Source organism: Mustela erminea, chromosome 15 (assembly GCF_009829155.1).
Source record: "Mustela erminea isolate mMusErm1 chromosome 15, mMusErm1.Pri, whole genome shotgun sequence".
Taxonomy (NCBI): domain Eukaryota; kingdom Metazoa; phylum Chordata; class Mammalia; order Carnivora; family Mustelidae; genus Mustela; species Mustela erminea.
Window position 1 is genome coordinate 84,883,145 of NC_045628.1, and position 18,327 is coordinate 84,901,471.

At 40.2% G+C, this 18,327-nt stretch overlaps 1 long non-coding RNA gene across 1 annotated transcript; it reads right to left on the reverse strand.

Moving 5' to 3' along the window:
* Positions 1 to 3,304: 3,304 nt before the first annotated feature.
* Positions 3,305 to 4,486, reverse strand: LOC116573871. The gene is made up of 3 exons (XR_004279045.1): positions 4,426 to 4,486; positions 3,891 to 4,010; positions 3,305 to 3,386 (listed from the first exon to the last, which is right to left on the reverse strand). It is a non-coding gene; the product is annotated as an uncharacterized LOC116573871 (long non-coding RNA).
* Between the last annotated feature and the right edge of the window lie 13,841 nt (positions 4,487 to 18,327).

An 18,327-nucleotide genomic window follows, 5' to 3' on the forward strand; every position in this document is an offset into this window, starting at 1 on the left:
ATTGCTCCTCAAGGTATGCTGTGTACAGGCCTCACAATCGGTGGGTAATAAGCTTCTCTCTCTCAATTTTTCTTGTGGTCTGTGGTTGAATTGCAGCTCACCCTCTGGCACAGTGTGCTCAATTTAACAAGTGTTAATTTAACAAAGTCAGAGCAGAGTTAAGATGTGGTACTGTCAAAAGAGGGGGAACGGACTAGAATTGGCAAATGGCCAGCACTTTTGATTTTATGAGTCACTTATGCATGTGCATAGTACAGGAAAGCTCCACAGGCTCATGAGAAAACCCAGTTAACTCCAAGGATGAACTAAATGAAAGAACACCAAATACTTCTAGATTCAAACTCAGTCACAGCAAGGTTCTGCCGGAGTTTTTTTTTTTTTTTTTTTTTTTTTTTAAATTAATTCATTTATTTATTTATTTATTTATTTTTATTTATTTATTTATTTATTTATTTTTTATTTCCAGCATAACAGTATTCATTATTTTTGCACCACACCCCGTGCCGGAGTTTTAAAAGACCTGTAAAACTCAGTCCTGGGCTGTGAGACCTTGCAGAGGACGATGAGAGCAAGAGAAGCGGAATAGTCACATTCCCTGTGAGGTGGGATGAGATGGAAATAGGGGGAACACATTTCACGTAGAGGAAGGACATGAGCAAATGTGCAAAGGGGAAAGAAAAAAGCTTGGGTGTGTAGTGGAGGGTGCTGGAGGAGGATGGGAAGGTGTCTGGGACTGCGGTGGAACTGGTAAACAAAGAAGTAAAGCGGACGGAGTTTGTTCTACAGACAGTGGGAAACCCCTGAACGTTGCTGAGCTGAGGAAGCACGCAATCCAAGCAGGACTCCAGAAACATAACTGACTCCAAGATGGTTGTAGAAGAAAGACCGAAGGGAGACAGGCACATTGTTTAGAAAGATACTGGAATAGTCAGATATAATAATATGTGGCCAAATTAATTTAGTGAAAGAAAGGCAGAAATATATATTAAATAAGGAACACCTGGGTGGCTCAGTAGGTTAAGTATCTGCCTTCAGCTCAGGTCATGGGCCCCAAGGTGCTGGAATCGAGCCCCACATCAAGATCCTTGCTCAGCCGGAAGCCTGCTTCTCCCTCTCCCTCTATCCCTTCCCCTCGCTCATGCTCTCCTTCTCTCAAATAACAAAATCTTAAAAATAAAAAAGAAATATATATTAAATAGTCTATTAATAATCATGACTTGTCAACAGATGAATTTGGAGAGTGAGAGAATAAGACCCAACATGACTAACTTTCATGCCTGAACAGCAGAAATTAGAAGTAAGAAAGTGGGCAGAGACTCTGATACCCTCTAGGTAGGAATGTACAATTTCTTGAGCTGACTTCATGTGATACAAATGATTCACTGTAGAGCAAAGTACCGGAATGGCTACCTTAGTTTCTTTCATGACCATTAGGATTCTTAAGTTAAAAGATCTCAAAGCATGTGTCATTCTGAAAACAAAACACAAAAACCATGAAAAACTCTCCTGCTTATTTTCAGAGAAAAAGAGTTCCACCTCCAAAGTTTGGGATGGCAGCTCCAGGGGCTGACCAGCAGTGTTTGTTTGGGCTCTGAGCTCCTTTTAAAACTGATAAGTGTGAGCTAATCGGAAGGTGTATTTAAAGTCTGGGTTAGATAAAAAGATACATAGCTATTCTGCCACACTGTCATTGACTACACCACCACCCAGATTGGAAAGATATCTTTAGGAAGACTACCAAAGCCACTCGCAAGCAGCTTTTTAATGGTTTATCATCAACATCAATAATACTAGCTAATACATACAAGCTACTTTATAAGTTTTAACTAACACCTTTACTTCTATAAATTCATTTGAGTCTTACACACCCTTTGAGTTTGGTGGTATTATTCTGGATTCATAGGTAAAGAAATTGAGTTCAGAGAGATTAACAGACTTCTCCCACAGTTATACAACTTATAATAATTACCAACATTTGCATTGACTTTTTAAATATTCAGACTAATTTTTTTTAAAAATATCAGTATGAGAAAGCTCTTGGCAAGGTAGCTGGCACATAGTAGATCTCCATAGAGCTAGTTTCTCCTTCTCCATGCCTGCATTTTTCTTCTACGCTGCTATTAACTCAGGAGGAGCCCACATTACAGATGAGCAAACTATGCTTCAAAGTAAGAGCCAGCAAGGGGCCACATTGGGATGGGAAAGACTTTAGCCTTTTGTGACCTTCAAAGGTATAAAATTCACTTGGAATATATGCCCAGGAAAGCTTTTATGTAACAGATGAATTATTTTAAGCTTCCCTAGTATTTCAACAACTGACACTCAATGTTAAGTACATTACCTGTTTTTAAAATGGAGTAACACCAATGACTAAAACAGGTTTGGGAGGGAAATAAGCTTTTCCAAAAACCCCGCCTTTACAAGGTCAAGAGTATGTGTGTTTGAATCCTGGAATATTTATGCCCAGACAAATAGAAGGAAGCTGATCTTATATCAATCCATACACTCTCACTTCCTCCTGTCTGGAGGAAGCAGCCACACTGGCAGAAGGAGGATGGCAGGAAGCGCCTGTGCTCTGGAGCCCCAATAAAGTGCAGACCAAGTTGTGCTTATTAACTAACTCCTTACACCTGGGGCGCACCCTAATTTCAGATCTCAGGCTGGAATGATTCAACATGGGGAAGGGAGGCCTTAATTAATGAAAATGCTGGGCTGTTATAGGAAGTGCTGGTGATTCAGCAAGTGTTTTTACTTCTGAGTCAGTCCCAATCATAGGCAAGACTGGGTTAGGATGGTTTTTTTTAAAAGGGTGTAAGGCTTCTTCTTCAACAACCAATGAAGAAGCAACAAAGTCCTCCATGAGGAAAGAATAATAATAGGTTGGTGCCTTTAACTAGGTGTAAAAGTGACAGGGGAAGCCGCAGTAATGGTGTCCAGGCCCACAAGCCCTACGCACCATCCAGATGACAAGCATGCATTAACAAATACTTGCCAGTGTGTGTTGTGGTAGACCAGCTAGCAGGCACTGAGCCTAGAGGGTCAATGAGACAACCAAGGTCCAGGCCACCAAGAACATGGTCAGCAATAGACCTGACAAGGAGGCCAGGGCGAATTCTCTGGGATATCAGCAAATGATGTCAACCATGCTACTGCTGTGCCCTAAGGATGCAGCAGAGCTCCTTAGGTGCTTCACCCCAAGCCCAAGCAACTGGAGAATATGAGATCCAGGAGTTCCCAACCTAAATTCTGGAAAGAGGTGTTCCTCTCTCCTTCCCAGTCCACTTACTCAAATGATACTTACAAAGAATTAACATGTGTTGATTCTCCTCTTAAATGCTGAAGTGCAAAGGTGAATGAGGCAGCCTGTACTGCTGGCAAGTCTTCCACTGAAATTGAAAAATAAAACCCAGAAAGACAACTATTACACTTGGAGCATGTGGGACTCCATCCCAGCACTCCTGTCTCCATGAGGGTGCTCCTGACTGAACAGCATCACAAGTGTTCTCTCCCTCTCTCGTCTATCATCCGTGTCTCTCCACAAGAGGAAAGACTTAACTCAGTGCCCTCCGGCCACTCCAGTTTGGTCTCTGTAGGCCAAGGGGTGCATTCTGGCCTGCTCTGTGCTGTGGGGTAAGCTGGCCTCCAGACTGTGTCCCTGCTGAAGCATCCAGGTCCATGAGTCAGTAGCTAATTCTATCCATTTTGGAAAGAAGAAAGAAGTTTCAAAAGCCATCTTATCCTGCCTTTATAAAGCTGACATTTTTATTTCCTCTGTTTATTCTGTGCATTATTTCTCATCTGGTTCTGAACATGGGAGGGGTGCTCAAGGGGTTTCCCTCACCAAACCCTAACGTAGATCTAGGAGTAAGCAAAACTTCATGAAAGCCAACCTCTCCCTTCCATTCAGCATCAAGTATCTGTTGAATCTATATCCACAGAACAAAGAAAGAGGGCTTCTTTCTCCCTCGAATGCCTGGGGATGCTTGATAGTGGCGTGCTTTGAAAAAAGCCTGGAAGAGAGATGGGTGAGGAAGAACAGTGTGCCCAGTAAATGCCAACCCCAGGACTTCCTTCAGAGACCCGCTCACTTCCTATACCATTACCCAGAACCAGTGTCAGCATTCCATAACTGGAATCCACAGTCACCCTCCTCTGATACCCCTTATGGCCACTAAAAGACCCTCTCAATTTCTCCCATTGCCTTTTTTTCCCCAACTTCAAGTTCCGCCATTTCTGGAAGACTCGGAGACTTCCTGTCCATCACTTTAGGAAATTCTGGTGTAACTGAATGATGTGCCAACACCCTGATGTCACACAGAGTAGATGTCTACTCTAAAGATCTCCACCCACTTTTTTGGGTCATGGTCACATGACATGGAGCATCCTTCAATACCTCTGAGAGATTCCTCTCTGCCCAGAACTTACTTTGTTTGGGGGAATTCCTGGCCAAAGAGATACAGAGACACACTTCTTTCTTCCAACCCTCAAAGTAAAAAATAAGTTAGTCATTGAGAAAAAACTCGTATTTCTAAGAGACAAAAAGAAGCAGAGAGCTTTTAAGTGAGTTCTTTATTTTCTAACTCAGAAGTCATAAAGAAACACTCACATGAGGAGCACCTGGCTGGCTCAGTCAATCAGTTAAGTGTTGGACTCCTGGTTTCAGCTCAGGTCATGATCTCAGGGTCGTGAGATGAGCCCCACATAGGCTCCACATTTGGCATGAAGTCTGCTTGAGATTCTCTCCCTCTTCCTCTGCCCCTCCCCCCACCCTACCAAATTTCAGTAAACAGATAACTAAAATCCTTAAAAAAAAAAGAGAGAGAGAGAGAGAGAGAGAGAAAGAAAGAAAGAGTCACGTGAGGCACCTAGAATAGCAAATTCACAGAGACAGAACTTGTAATTGTGGTTGTCACGGGTTGGAAAGGGAGAATGAGAAGATGATTCTCCTGGTTTTTCAGCTCTCTGACGGCCAGGTTTCAACCCTTGACTGTCAACAATGTCAAAGGGCTGAGGGGACTGTAGGACCCCCACAGATTCCTCCTCAACCCACTAAGGAGGCCAAGTGCTATGGATACCATTCTGTCAGTGGTGTGTCCCCCTCCTCCAGCTCATCACTGAAAATGTTAACATTCAGTTACCATGTCCCACGTCTGTGGGCTTGAAGAGGTGAGCATTCTTTACCCTCTTACCAAGATATTCCAAGTGTGAGATTTGCAACCTTTCTCAGCACAGGAGGTAAAGTATTAGCTGAAAGAACACTCCAACCTGTTCTGTTCCCTTGTTGTAACCTACACAGAGTATTCTCTGAGAATCGAATGGTCTAATCCATACCATTTCAGCCTCTCCTAATAGCATACCATGTTCAACATCACATGGCAGATGCCCAAAAAAGTCCAAGAGTTGGTACACTCAGCTTCCACAGCTGCCATTCCCTTAGATCTTTTCCTCAAGAGCCTCCCAGTCCTCCCTGCCTACCACCCTTCCCAGCTTTGTACCTCACCACACAGACCCTATCACTAAGACCACATCCCCTCGACTCACTGACCTGAAGACACACTCAGCATGGTGATCCCCAGCAATGAAGTGACTCACCAAGCATTCTCTCTGCAAACCTGTTCCAGCTGAGGAAAATTGCACAACTGCACTTGTTACCTTCAGACCAATCTGGCACTGCCAGTCTCTGTGTGATCTGGTTTTGTATAGCTGTCCATTTACTCATCCCCAGCCGGTCTCACTCTTGTGAATGACCAGTCTCTTGGTCCTGGCTTTTTCTGGGAAGATATATTAATTCCATCTCTTCACCTCAGGATCCACACGCATGGGTGGGGAGTAGGGAAGGATCCTCCCAGGATTTCCGGATTTCCTGTTGCTTGAAAGATAAAGTCCTGCCTTACAGGTTTGTCATCCAAGGGCCTTTTGCATCTGATGCCAGTCTATGCTTCCAAACTCGTCTTTTCTTCCTTCCTTCATGAAGTCCTTCACGCCAGCCCAAATGATCTCTTCTTGGACCTGTGGACATGCTCCATTATCTTTTTTATCAATTGTATTAAGATACACACAACATGTGATTTACTATTTTTAAGTAAAAATTTAAGTATTTTTAAGTATATAGTTCAGTGACATTGAATACATTCATATTGCTGTGCAGCCATCAGCACCATTAATCTCCAGAACTCTTTTCATCTTACAAAACTGAAACGTCCCTAGTAAACAGCTTTCCATCTGCTCCCCTCAACCCCTGGTAGTGAATTCCCACTATTCTGTTTTCTGTCTCTATGAATTTAATCATTTGAGGTACCTCATATAACTGAGATCATATAGTATTTGTCTTTTTGTGGTTGGCTTATTTCTTAATATAACTTACTATAACTCCCTCAGAGTTCATCCATGTTGTAGCATATTGCAGAATTTCCTTCCTTTTTAAGGTGAGTTCATTATAGTTCATTGTATGTATATACCACAGTTTGCCTAACCATTCGTCTGTCAGTGGATGCTCAGCTGCTTCCATGTGTCATCTATTGTGACTAATGCTGCTAGTACACGGGGGTACAAATATCTCTTTGAGACCCTTCTTTTAATTCTTTTGGGTATGTACCCAGAAGTGGAATTGTTGGATCATCTGATAATTCCATTTTTTTTTAATTTGATAGATAGACATATCACAAGCAGGCAGAGAGGCAGGCAGAGAGAGAGAGAGAGAAGCAGACTCCCTGCTGAGCAGAGAGCCCAATCCCAGGACTCCTAGATCATGACCTGAGCCACAGGCAGAGGCTTAACCCACTGAGCCACCCAGGCGCCCCGGTAATTCCATTTTTAATTTATTTCCACGATGGCTATATCCTTTCACATTCCCACAATAGTGCACAAGGATTCCAATTTCTCCACATCCTTGCCAGCACTTTTTATTTCCTGGCGTTTCTGTTGTTGTTGTAGTTTTTATTAGTCATCCTAATGGGTGGGAGGTAGTATCTCATTTCTGCTTTTGAATTTCCCTGTTAGGTGCTATTGAACATCTTTCTATGCTTGTTGACCATTTGTATGTCTTCATGGAGAAATATCTGTTCATTTCTCATGTCATGTTCAAATCCGTTTTGCTTTTCATTTTGAGTTTTAAGAGTTCTCTCTATATTCTGGTTATTAATCCCTTATCAGATACATGACACACAAATCTTTTCTCCCATTCTGTGGGTTTCCTTTTCACTCTGTTGGTCATGTCCTTTAATGAACAAAGTTTTTAATTATCATGAACTCCATTTGTCTTTTTTTTTTTCTTGTGTTTCCCGTGCCTTTGGTGTCATAGACAGGAAATCACTATCAAATCCAATGTCATGAAGCCCTATGTTTTGTTCTAAAAGTAACAGTTTTAGTGTCATATCTTTGATGCATTTTGAGTTAATTTTTGTATATGATATTAGGTAAGGATATTAACTTCATCCTTTTCATGTAGGTATCCAGTTTTCCAAGCACTATTTGTTAAAGAAACTGTCCTTTCCTTAATGAATTGTCTTGACACTCATCAAAAATGATTTGGCCATATTCGCAAGGATTTATTTCTGGGCTCTCTAATCTATTCCTTTGGTATATATATGCCAATATCATGTTGTTTTGACTACTTTAAGTTTCCAGTAAGTGTTGAAATCAGGAAATATGAGTCCTCCAACTTTGTCCTTCCCTTTCAAATTTGTTTTTCTTTTCTTTTCTTTTCTTTTTTTTTTTTTTTTTTGAGTTCCTTGAGATTCCATATGAATTTTAGGATGGATGTTTTTACTTAATATCTTTTGCTCTTTGCCTTTGCTAATTTTGTGTCCTTTGTGTTGGCCTTCCTTTCCATCTGCCATTGAAATCATTCAAAATCCAGCTCAACTCCTACCCGACTATTCCCACTCAAATTGATTTGTCTCTCCTCTGCACTCCTACTTTACTCATTTCCTGTATCACCCATTCAAGACAGCATCTCAAACTTCTCACAATCCCTTATCCCTTGATTCTCAACTTAACTGTCATCCAATCTAAAATAGGCCTTTCTTAATAGAAACTCTATGTGGTTTTATTCCTTTTGAAAGCACTCATCATGATTAACAGTTAATTAATTTCTAAGTTAATTCCCATACATGCAGAGCCTAAGACTAATAGTTCTTTCAATTTTAGCATCTCTGAAATAGAGCTTTGTGTCTTGTAACAGATGACATCTTACCATTATAATCATAGCTTTTATTTTGGTAGAGGAAGGAATGGTATGTTTTATAATCAATGGTACTTTCGATTTGATAAAACACAGGATATGTCTGCTTGTGTATTTACCTGTTTAATGATTATTTCATTAGACTGCAATAATTCCAAGAAAAAGTTACCTGGTGGCCCAGTCAGTTAAATGTCTAACTCTTTATTTCAGCTCAGGTCATGATCCTACATCGGGTTCTGGACTCAACAGGGAGTCTACTTGAGATTCTCTCTCTCCATCTCTCTCTACCCCTCCCAAATCTCTCTATCTATCTATCTCTAAAATAAATAAATAAATAAATCTTAAGAAAAGGAAAAAGTTCCAAGAAAGCAGTGGTCAGCTCCACTCACCACGGCACCCCTAGACCTTGCTCAGTCTCTTTGACCCAGCTGTTTGGAAAATTGACAAATTATAAGTTCTTCGAGGCACCTAGTAAATACATTAGCTTCCCCAGAAGTCTCACAACAGCACTACCTGTACTCAGACAATTGCTAAGTGAACAATTTTCAAGCTAGAGAGCATCTGCTTTACTGGTCTGTGCTGTCTGACAGAAATAAAAGGATTAAACACACCTCATTCTTTTAGAGGAAAAAGCAAGGTAAGACCTGTCAACAGAACTCAATGGTTTATGCTTTCTTTTCCTTGGTTAACACCTGACCTGGCCTTGGTAAGCAGAATGCTGTGTCTGAAATTTCTGCACACACGTAACCTTTCATTTTGCCTTTGTGGCAACACACTTTTCCTTGGGGACGTTACAAGTCAATCATTTAAAAGTAATATTTTTTTTTCTCAACAGGGTTAATGATATTATCCATTAAGAAAATGAAACACACATCTATACTCTTGGTAGCTGTTAACTATTTATAAATACATTGTCCATTCATAGCAAATAAACAAAATCCTGAATAAGCAGGAATGCAGGAAATTACCTTTGTCCTCTTGTGAGGGGTCAGTGAATCCTGGTCTGGGTTCATCAAGTGTGAATACAGAGAGGCGGAGTTTGGGTCAGAGAAGCACAGACAAATTCTCCAACAACTGCCCTATTAACAAAAGGGAACTTAAAGAAGGGCAAAAGGAAGAGAGAAACAGAGATTCCTTTAACAGAAGCAAGGCTTTTTCATTTCCACCTGTTTATTCTCTGCCCAAAGTGAAATATGAGGATATGTTTTACAGCTGATTCTTTCAACACTTGAAGAATTCACTAATTATGTAAACACCTCTATTCAGAGTAAGCAGCTTTTGCAAAGAGGAAATAATGACATCTAAACAAGTGCTTCTCAAACTATCTGTAGTGAAAGGTTATTTTTTTCCTAATCTCTTGAAGACTGATAGTTTTATAGATTTTAATATAAATGTCACAGCAATGACAAATTGCTACAAAAGTTTCCAAGAAATAATAATGAATGTCATTTTTTGAGAACCATCTTCAAAACAATCCTATGTGGATAATCTCCAATTTGTACCAATTTGGGCATATGGAGCTTGCCCAGTGCTAGAGAGCTGATGAGGGGCAGACCAGTGATTTGAACTCAGACATTCTCTTAGTTATTCTGAAAAATACATTTGTGTGATAACTGCCATGATGGCAGGGAATTTGTCAGCAGGGATTAACTGGAAAAGTTTTCCCAGTACCATCTCTGCTCATTCCCGACACAGTTGGCAAGGGGTCAGGGAGAAGGTCTCAAAGTGAAGGTAGGGGCAGAAGACTAATCAGTGATGAGCAACTAGGTGAGGAAACTAGGACTAGGTGAGGGAAAGAAGAAATTACACATTAGGCAAAAGGAAAATTAAAATGAGAGGATTGCAAAAGGGCAAGTGAGAAGAAAATGTAGCCAGTAGAGACCAAAAAGAAAAAGACTAGAAAAGGAATAAAAAAGGTAATCTGTGAACAAAACACATTTATGCTACACCATGAAGAGCAGCACCTCCAAACTTCAGTTCCAGACGTTTTATGGTGCTATCATGCTCTGTCCTTCCTCTAAGAGCTAAGGTTACTTTAAGGAGATGGAGCAGGAAGTTCAGGACGCACCCATTCCTCTTCCGTCTCAGTCTCACTCAGTGCCTGCTGGGCAGAGTCAAGTCTCAGGAACCTCAGGCCGCCCAGGGGATGACTCAAAGGCACACCCTTCTCCTCCTTCAGCACCTTACGCAAGAAGGTTCAGGCGTTCTTTTGACGAATTTCCAAAATCAACTGGGTCAGCAAATGGGTTTTATTTAATGCTTTGACACACTGTGCTAAGACAGTCTTTATTAGATCTGAATTCATCCCTTCCTTCCAGGAGGCTATCTTCCACCAGCCTTGCACAGATGCATTCCCTGACCAGGTTTTCAAAGGCATAGCCCCCACTCAAACACTCCAACTACCTCTACCACCTTACCCTGCTGGGTTTCCAGCAGCACGGACCATCACATCCTGAGGTCAGCCACTTCCTGGGAACGCCAGCAGGGCATCTGTAATGGATTGAAACAAAAGCCATTCTCCAGTAACTTGTCCTAGGTCATAGTTGTCCCTTTGGAGGGCACACAAAACAAGCCTAAACTTTCTGGGACACACACACACACACACATACTACGGTTTAAGAGCAAAGGCTTGAGAGCCAGCAGACTCATATTAATATCTTTGCTTTGCCACTTATTATCTGTGTGACTTTGGGCAAGTTAATTAACCCTTCTGAGCCTCCATTTCTTCACTGGAAAGCTGGGGACCCTGTGAACCTCACTGGGTTCCTGTGAGGATTTCTTTTATTGGGGTATAATAGACATTACATTATATTAGTTTCAGGTATACAATGTAATGATTCAATATTTGTACATATTGCAAAATGATCACCACTATAAATCCAGTTAACATCCATTGCTCTACGTAGTTACAAAATTGTTTCTGTTGCCTTTCTCCGCTTGACTTATTTCACTAAGCATGATCTCCCTGATATGAAGAAGTGGTGATGCAACATGGGGGCTTAAGGGGGTAGGAGAAGAATAAATGAAACAAGATGGGACTAGGAGGGAGACAAACCATAAGTGACTCTTAAACTCACAAAACAAACTGAGGGTTGCTGGGGGAAGGGGGGTTGAGAGAAGGGGGTGGGGTTATGGACATTGGGGAGGGTATGTGCTTTGGTGAGTGCTGTGAAGTGTGTAAACCGGGTGATTCACAGACCTGTACCCCTGGGGATAAAAATATATTATATGTTTCTAAAAAATAAAAAATAAAAAAAATTTTAAATTAAAAAAAATTGTTTCTGTTGTGATAAGCACTTTCAAGATCCATTCTTCTAGCTACTTTCAAATATGCTATACAGTACTATTAACTATAGTCACCGTGCTGTACATTATCTTCCCATGGCTTAATTCATTCTATAGCTAGAAATTTGCATCTTTGGACCTCCTTCACGCATTTTGCCCACCCTTTAACCTCTACCTCAGCATTAACTGTGTTGGTGGGGGTGGGGAAGGTTTTACGTGTCTTTTCTCTTTTTAGATTCCACACATAAATGAGATCATGTAGAATTTATCTTTTTCTGTCTGATTTATTTCACTTAGCACAATGCCTCAAGGTTCATCAATATTGTCATAAATGGCAAGATAATTTATTCCTTTTATGGCTTAATAATATTCCTCTGCGTGTGTATGCACGTGCCATATTTTCTTTTTCATTCATCCATTCCATGGACATACTGTGAGGATTAAATAAGCTAATATAAGGGGCATCGGGTGGCTCAGTCTATTAACCTTTGATTCTTGATTTCAGTTCAGGTCATGATCTCAGGGTCATGAGTTCAAGCCCCATGTTGGGCTAAGCATAGAGCCTGCTTAAGACTCTCTCTCTCTCCCTCTCCCTCTGTCTCCCATCCCCCTGCTTGTGCATGTGCTCTCTCTCTTAAGAAAATGAGCTCATATATGTAAACTTCTTAGCCCTGTCCCTGGCACATAGCAAGTACTCATCAAATGCACTAAGAATCTCCTCTGAGTCCTTTCTCTTAGCAAAATACCCTCGTCCCTTCAACCATTCCTCATACTTTGTGGTTTTCAGTCCCTGGTGCATCTTTTTAAATGGGTCAGCCACCTTTTAAATGGACAATGTCCCATTTAAACAACACTTCGATTGGACTGTGTCCAAAACTAACTACACTCCTTGAAATATGGTCCCAATAGCAGAGGGTAGAAAGACCACATCTCCTTGTTCTGGATATTGGTTTTTAGTAAGTCTACCTCTGTTGGCACAAGATGTTTTCCAGCAATACCATCCTATTAACACAATGGACTGGTGCTGCTATTTGCCTTGATTCATTAGCTATGAAAAAAATTTTTATAACATAAAAGAGGAACTTACACTTATACCTCCTAAAAGGCATCTTTCTTTGTGCTTCAGTGACCATCCTAAATGGAAGGAAATCTGAGCCACCTCAGAGGACATCAGGAATTGGGATAGAGTGAAAGATTTCAGACAAGTAACCAGGCAGGAACGTTGATGTGGGCTCCAACACTTGAGACCCATGGGTGTGGGAAAAGGAGTGGCTGCCCCTTCTTAACTCAGCTGCAACCTATGCCCCAGGAGACTGGGTTTCATAGAGGCAAGTAGCTAGGAAGGCCTTATGTACAGTGGGTTACAGAACACTCAGGAAGGGGCTTGTTACAGGTGTAGTCAGTGGGGGAAGGGGAAATGCTAGCAGGGAGGTAGTGTAGCTCTATGTGCAGGTGAAAATGAATGATCCTTGGGCTTTTCCAAAAGGGTCTCAGCTACAAAGCTGTAGCCTCAACTGTGAAAATCCCATTTTCAAGGTGTCCAAGGGAGAAGTGACTGGCTGGCACGAAATGCCTTTTGATGATACCCGCAGTGGTTCCCAGTAGTTTGGAGGGGACAGACCACTTTCCAATTATAACTTTGAAAACCCCTCATGCTAAACTCAGTCCTGAGGGAGCTAGGCTGAGTAAGAAGGCTTGACTAGGGCAGCCCATTTGCCAGAAACTATCCAGGTTCACGCGTAATGAAGCTATTTTGGCATACCAAATGCAGCACATGCCTGAGCAAACTACATGAAATACCCCCACATGCTATAACCAGAAAGGGCAGAGGAACCAAAGAAAAAAATAACTCCATAACAATAAATCTCTTCTGAGGCAAATTCCAAGGTTTTCACCTTCATTGTACAGATTGCTGTCCTATTTCTTCTGTCTTTAAGACTTCGATCTGAGACATATAATCCATTTTCCACTGAAGAATTTTGTCCTTTTGAAAAGTCATTTATCCTTTCTCTGTCTTGGATTCCCTAATTTTCAAACAGGCAAAAATCATCCTAGAACCACAATCTGGCAACTTAACAGTGCTAATAGTTCTAAATGTTACCAAGACTCTTCCTAATTTATAAATGACTAAGTTCATTCTTAGCCAATCTCAGAAGTCTCACAAATGTTAAATACTAGATTTAGGATCCAAAGATGTGGGCTCATAAACTACTTACCAGCAGTGGAAAATGTTTGCAAACCATTTCAGCTCCACAGCTCCATTTCTTCCTCTGTAAAATGGGAAGTGATCTCTATGCTTCTTTCCTCACACTTCTCTTGCGAAGCTCAAGGAAGATTAAGCACCTTGAGAACAAAGCAACAAGGAGATGTAAATGGCTATATTTTTATGTCCAGAAATAAGCCCATTCTCAACCAAGAGCAACTTTATTTCTGAAGGGCATCAAGCACCAATGCTTCCTGATTAACCCAGCAGGCAAGACCTCCTACACACTTGCCCGTCTACAGTTTATCAACCTTTTTCCCACTTGTTTTAGAAATCATGCTCTCTTCAACCTGAAAAGATGAAACTCAGTCCCTGTCCAAGCTCCCTGTCATAACTGCTCCCCCCGCCCAGTAACCATTCCATTCACAGTTTTGGGGGTCATATAGAAAGTGTGGGGGTCTTTTTCACTTTTTAAAAATTGTGGTAAAATACGCAACACATAAAATGTACTGTTGTGAAACCATTTCCAGGTATACAGTTCAGGGTCATTAAGCACATTCACACCGTTGTGCAATCATCACCATTATTGACCCACAGAATTCTTCTCATCTTGCAAAACTGAAACTCTGTTCCCATTAAACACTAACTTCCGATTCTCCCCTGGCCACCCCCTTCCACTTTCTGTGTCTATGAGTTTGATATTCTAGGTACCTCATATAAGTGGGATCATACAGTATTTGCCCTTCTGACTGGCTTATTTCCCTTAGCATTAATCCCTCAGAGTTCATCCATGTTGTAGTATATTGCAGAATTTCCTTCCTTTTTAAGGTGAGTTCATTGTAGTTCATTGTATGTATATACCACAGTTTGCCTAACCATTCATCTGTCAGTGAACTTTGGGTTGCTTCCATGTGTCAGCTATCGTGACTAAAGCTGCTACGAACATGGGTACGAATACGTCTTTGAGACCCTGTTTTCGATTCTTTTGGGTATGTACCCATAAGTGGAATTGCTGGATCAGATGGTGGCTGTACCCTTTCATGTTCCTACCAAGAGTGTAGAAAGTGTCCAGTTTCTCTATATGTTTGTCAACACTTTCATACCCTATCTTTTTGTTAGTAGTCATCATAATGGGTGTGAGGTGGTTTCTCATTGTAGTTTTGATTTGCATTTCCCTGATGATTAGTGATGTTGAACATCTTTTCATATGTTTATTGGCCATTTGCATGTCTTCATTGGAGAAATGTCTATTCAAGTCCTTTGCCTATTTTTGAATCAGGTTATTTTTTAATTACTTATTTTAAGACTTTCTCTACTTACTCTAGATATTAATCCCCTATTAGTTTATATATTTGCAAATATTTTCTTCCATTCTATAGATTGTCTTTTTACTCTGTGGATGGGGTCTTTTGATGCATAAAATTTTTTAATTTTCATAATGTCTAATTTGTCTATTTTTCTTTTATCCCTTTGCCTTTAGTGTCATATCCAGGAAATCATTGCCAGATCCAATCTCTTGTACTTTTTGTCCTATGTTTTCTCTTAAGAGTTTTATTGTTTTAGCTCTTACATTCAGGTCTTTCATGAACTTTGAGTTAATTTTTCATACAATGTTAGGTAAGGGTATAGCTTCATTCTTTTGCATGTGGATCTCCAGTTTTCTCAGCACCATTTGTTGAAGACTGTCCTTTCCCCATTGAATGGTTGTGGCACTCTTGTCGAAAATCATTTGACCATATGTGTGAGGGTTTATTTCTGAGCTCTGTATCCCATTCCATTGCTCTATGAGTCTGTCTTTATGCCACTACCACTGTGGCTTTGTAGTAAGTGTTGAAATCAGAAAGCGTTTGTCCAGTCCTTACTCTTTTCAAGGTTTTTTTTGTTTGTTTTTGTTCTTTGGGTTTTTGGGGGTTCTTCAGATTTCCTTGAGATTCCCATATAAATTTTAGACTGTGTTTTTCTATTTTTGAAAAAAAAAAATTGGGTTTTGATAGGGATTGCAGTGTAAAACTACAGATTACTTTTGGGTAGCATGGACATTTAATCATACTAATGTCTTCCAACCCCTGAACAAATTAGGAGTGTTCACATATTTTTTTATGTCTTCTTTAATATCTTCTGCAGTGTTTTTCTAGTGTTCATTGTACAGTCTTCACCTCCTTGGTTAATTCCTAAGTTATTTTATTTTATTTTTTGATGCTACTACTGTAAATTAAATGGTTTTTGTAATTTTCTTCTCAGATTGTTCATTGTGTATAGAAAAGCAACCATTGGGGCACCTGGGTGGCTTAGTGGGCTAAAGCCTCTGCTTTCAGCTCGGGTCATGGTCCCAGGGTCCTGGGATGGAGCCCCACATTGGACTCTCTGCTCAGCGGGAAGCCTGCTTCCCTCTCTCTCTGCCTGCCTCTCTGCCTACGTGTAATCTCTGTCAAATAAATAAAATCTTAAAAAAAAAAAAAAAAGAAAAGCAACCATTTTGTGTGTGTTGAGATTGTGTCCTGCTATTTTGCTGAATTCATTTATTAGTTCAAACAGTTCGTGTGAGTATATGGAATTCCTAGGATTTTCTCATATAAGACCACACAGATAACTTCTTCCTTTACAATTTGAATACTTTTTCTTTTTCTTTTTCTTTCCTAAATGCTCTGGCTGAAGTTTCAGTACTATAAAGTATCCTGGCCTTGCTCCTGACCTTAGAGGAAATGCTTTCAGTCTTTCAACATTGAGTCTGATGTTTGCTGTGGGTTTTTCATATATGACTTTTAGTATGTTGAGGTAGTTTGTATTCCCAATTTGTTGAATGTTTTTTATCATGAAAGGGTGTTGAATTTATCAAATGATTTTTCTGTGTCAGTTGAGATGATCAGGTGTTTTTTTCCTTCGTTCTTTGATGTGGTGCATTGCACTGATTGACTTGCACATGTTGAAACATTCTTGCACTTCTGGAATTAATTCCACTTGGTCAGTGTTGTATAATCCTTTTAATATGTTGCTGAATTCTCTTTACTAGTACTTTGTTCAGGATTTTCACATCAAAGTTCATAAGACACATTCATCTATGGTTTTACTTTCTTGTAGCATCTTTGTCTAGCTTTGGTATCAGAGGAATGTTGGCCTTATATAATGAGTTAGGAAGTGTTTCCTCCTCTTCAATTTTTTGGAAAAATTTGAGAAAGATTGGTACTAGTTCTTCTTTAGATGTTTGGCAGAATTCACCAGTGAAACCATTGGGTACAGGGCTTTCTTAAATTAGATTTTTGATTACTGTTTCAATCTCCTTAATATATAGGTTTATTCAGATTTTCTTTCTTCATGATTTAGTCTTAGTAGCTATCCAATATATTGGCATACATTTTTCATAGTATTCTCTCAAAATCCTTTTTATTTCTGTTGATTTGGTATTAATGACCCACTTTCATTCTTATTTTAGTAATTTTAGTCTTTTTTTTTTTTTCCTTAGTCAAGGTAGCCAAAGGCGTGTCATTTTATTGATCTTTTCAAACACTCAACTTTTGGTTTCATTGATTTTTCTCTATTGTTTTTCTATTTTCTATTTCACTCATCTGTCCTCTAATCTTTATTTCCTTCTTTGTGCTAGCTTTGACTTTAGTTCTTCTTTTTTCTAGTTCCTCCTCCATGCACATTTGTGCACAGCTCCCACAAAGCCCACTGTTCCTCCACCGCATGTTGTTCCTTTTGCCTTTTCTGGGCATTATACCAGCATGGTTTTCCCAGTCCTACCTCATCCTGACTAGGCAAGCTAGCAATTATAGAAATTTAGAAAATAAACAACAGAAGAAATGAAAGAATGGCTACAAATGAACTTCCCAGCGGATTAATCTAAAATTTCTGCATCGTGTGCACACCACACAAACTTCACCAAAGAGGATTCAGTTAATACACTTTACATCCTTCTACTAGTTGGATATAATCATTTGTGTAAGAATAATGTAATTCTTAAAGTATTCATGAAACTGTATGCTTCAGTAATAAGATTAGTAGTCAAGTCCAATTCATTTGCTTTATCGTCACTATGATTACAAAGCAAACTCCCACAGGAGATGGAATCTCAAATTATTTAGATTTAACTCTCTGCAGGAAACAAAAAAAGATTCTTTAAAATGTGTGTTATGCTGGGGTGCCTGGGTGGCTCAGTTGATTAAGCCTTTGGCTCGGGTCATGATCCCGGAGTCCAGCCCTGTGTTGGGCTCCCTGCTCAGCAGGCAACCTGCTTCTCCTTTTCCCTCTGCCCCTCCCCCTGCTTGTGCTCTCTTTTAAATGAATAAATAAAATCTCTTAAAAAAAGAAATTATTTCATAGATTCTCATACTCTTGCAAGAATTGAAAGAGAAAACAGATGCTTAGGAAATTGAAGAACGATCTCCTAGTGAAACAGGAGCCTGAGGTTATTGGATCACTAAGCTGGGCCATCGGGCTTGATGGGGAATCATGAGGACTGACACTTCATGGCCCAAGACAAGTTTAGTGCTAAATTCAGAAGCAGAAACTCCCTTTCTCCAGTGTAACCTGTGCTAGGAATACTCACCAGGGATGGGAACTATAGATTTCTAAACCTTTATCAGGAAAGCAAGTTCTAGTCCCTCCCCTACCCCACACTCAACTTCAGTCATGCAGCGAGAAATTAATGAGCCAGACC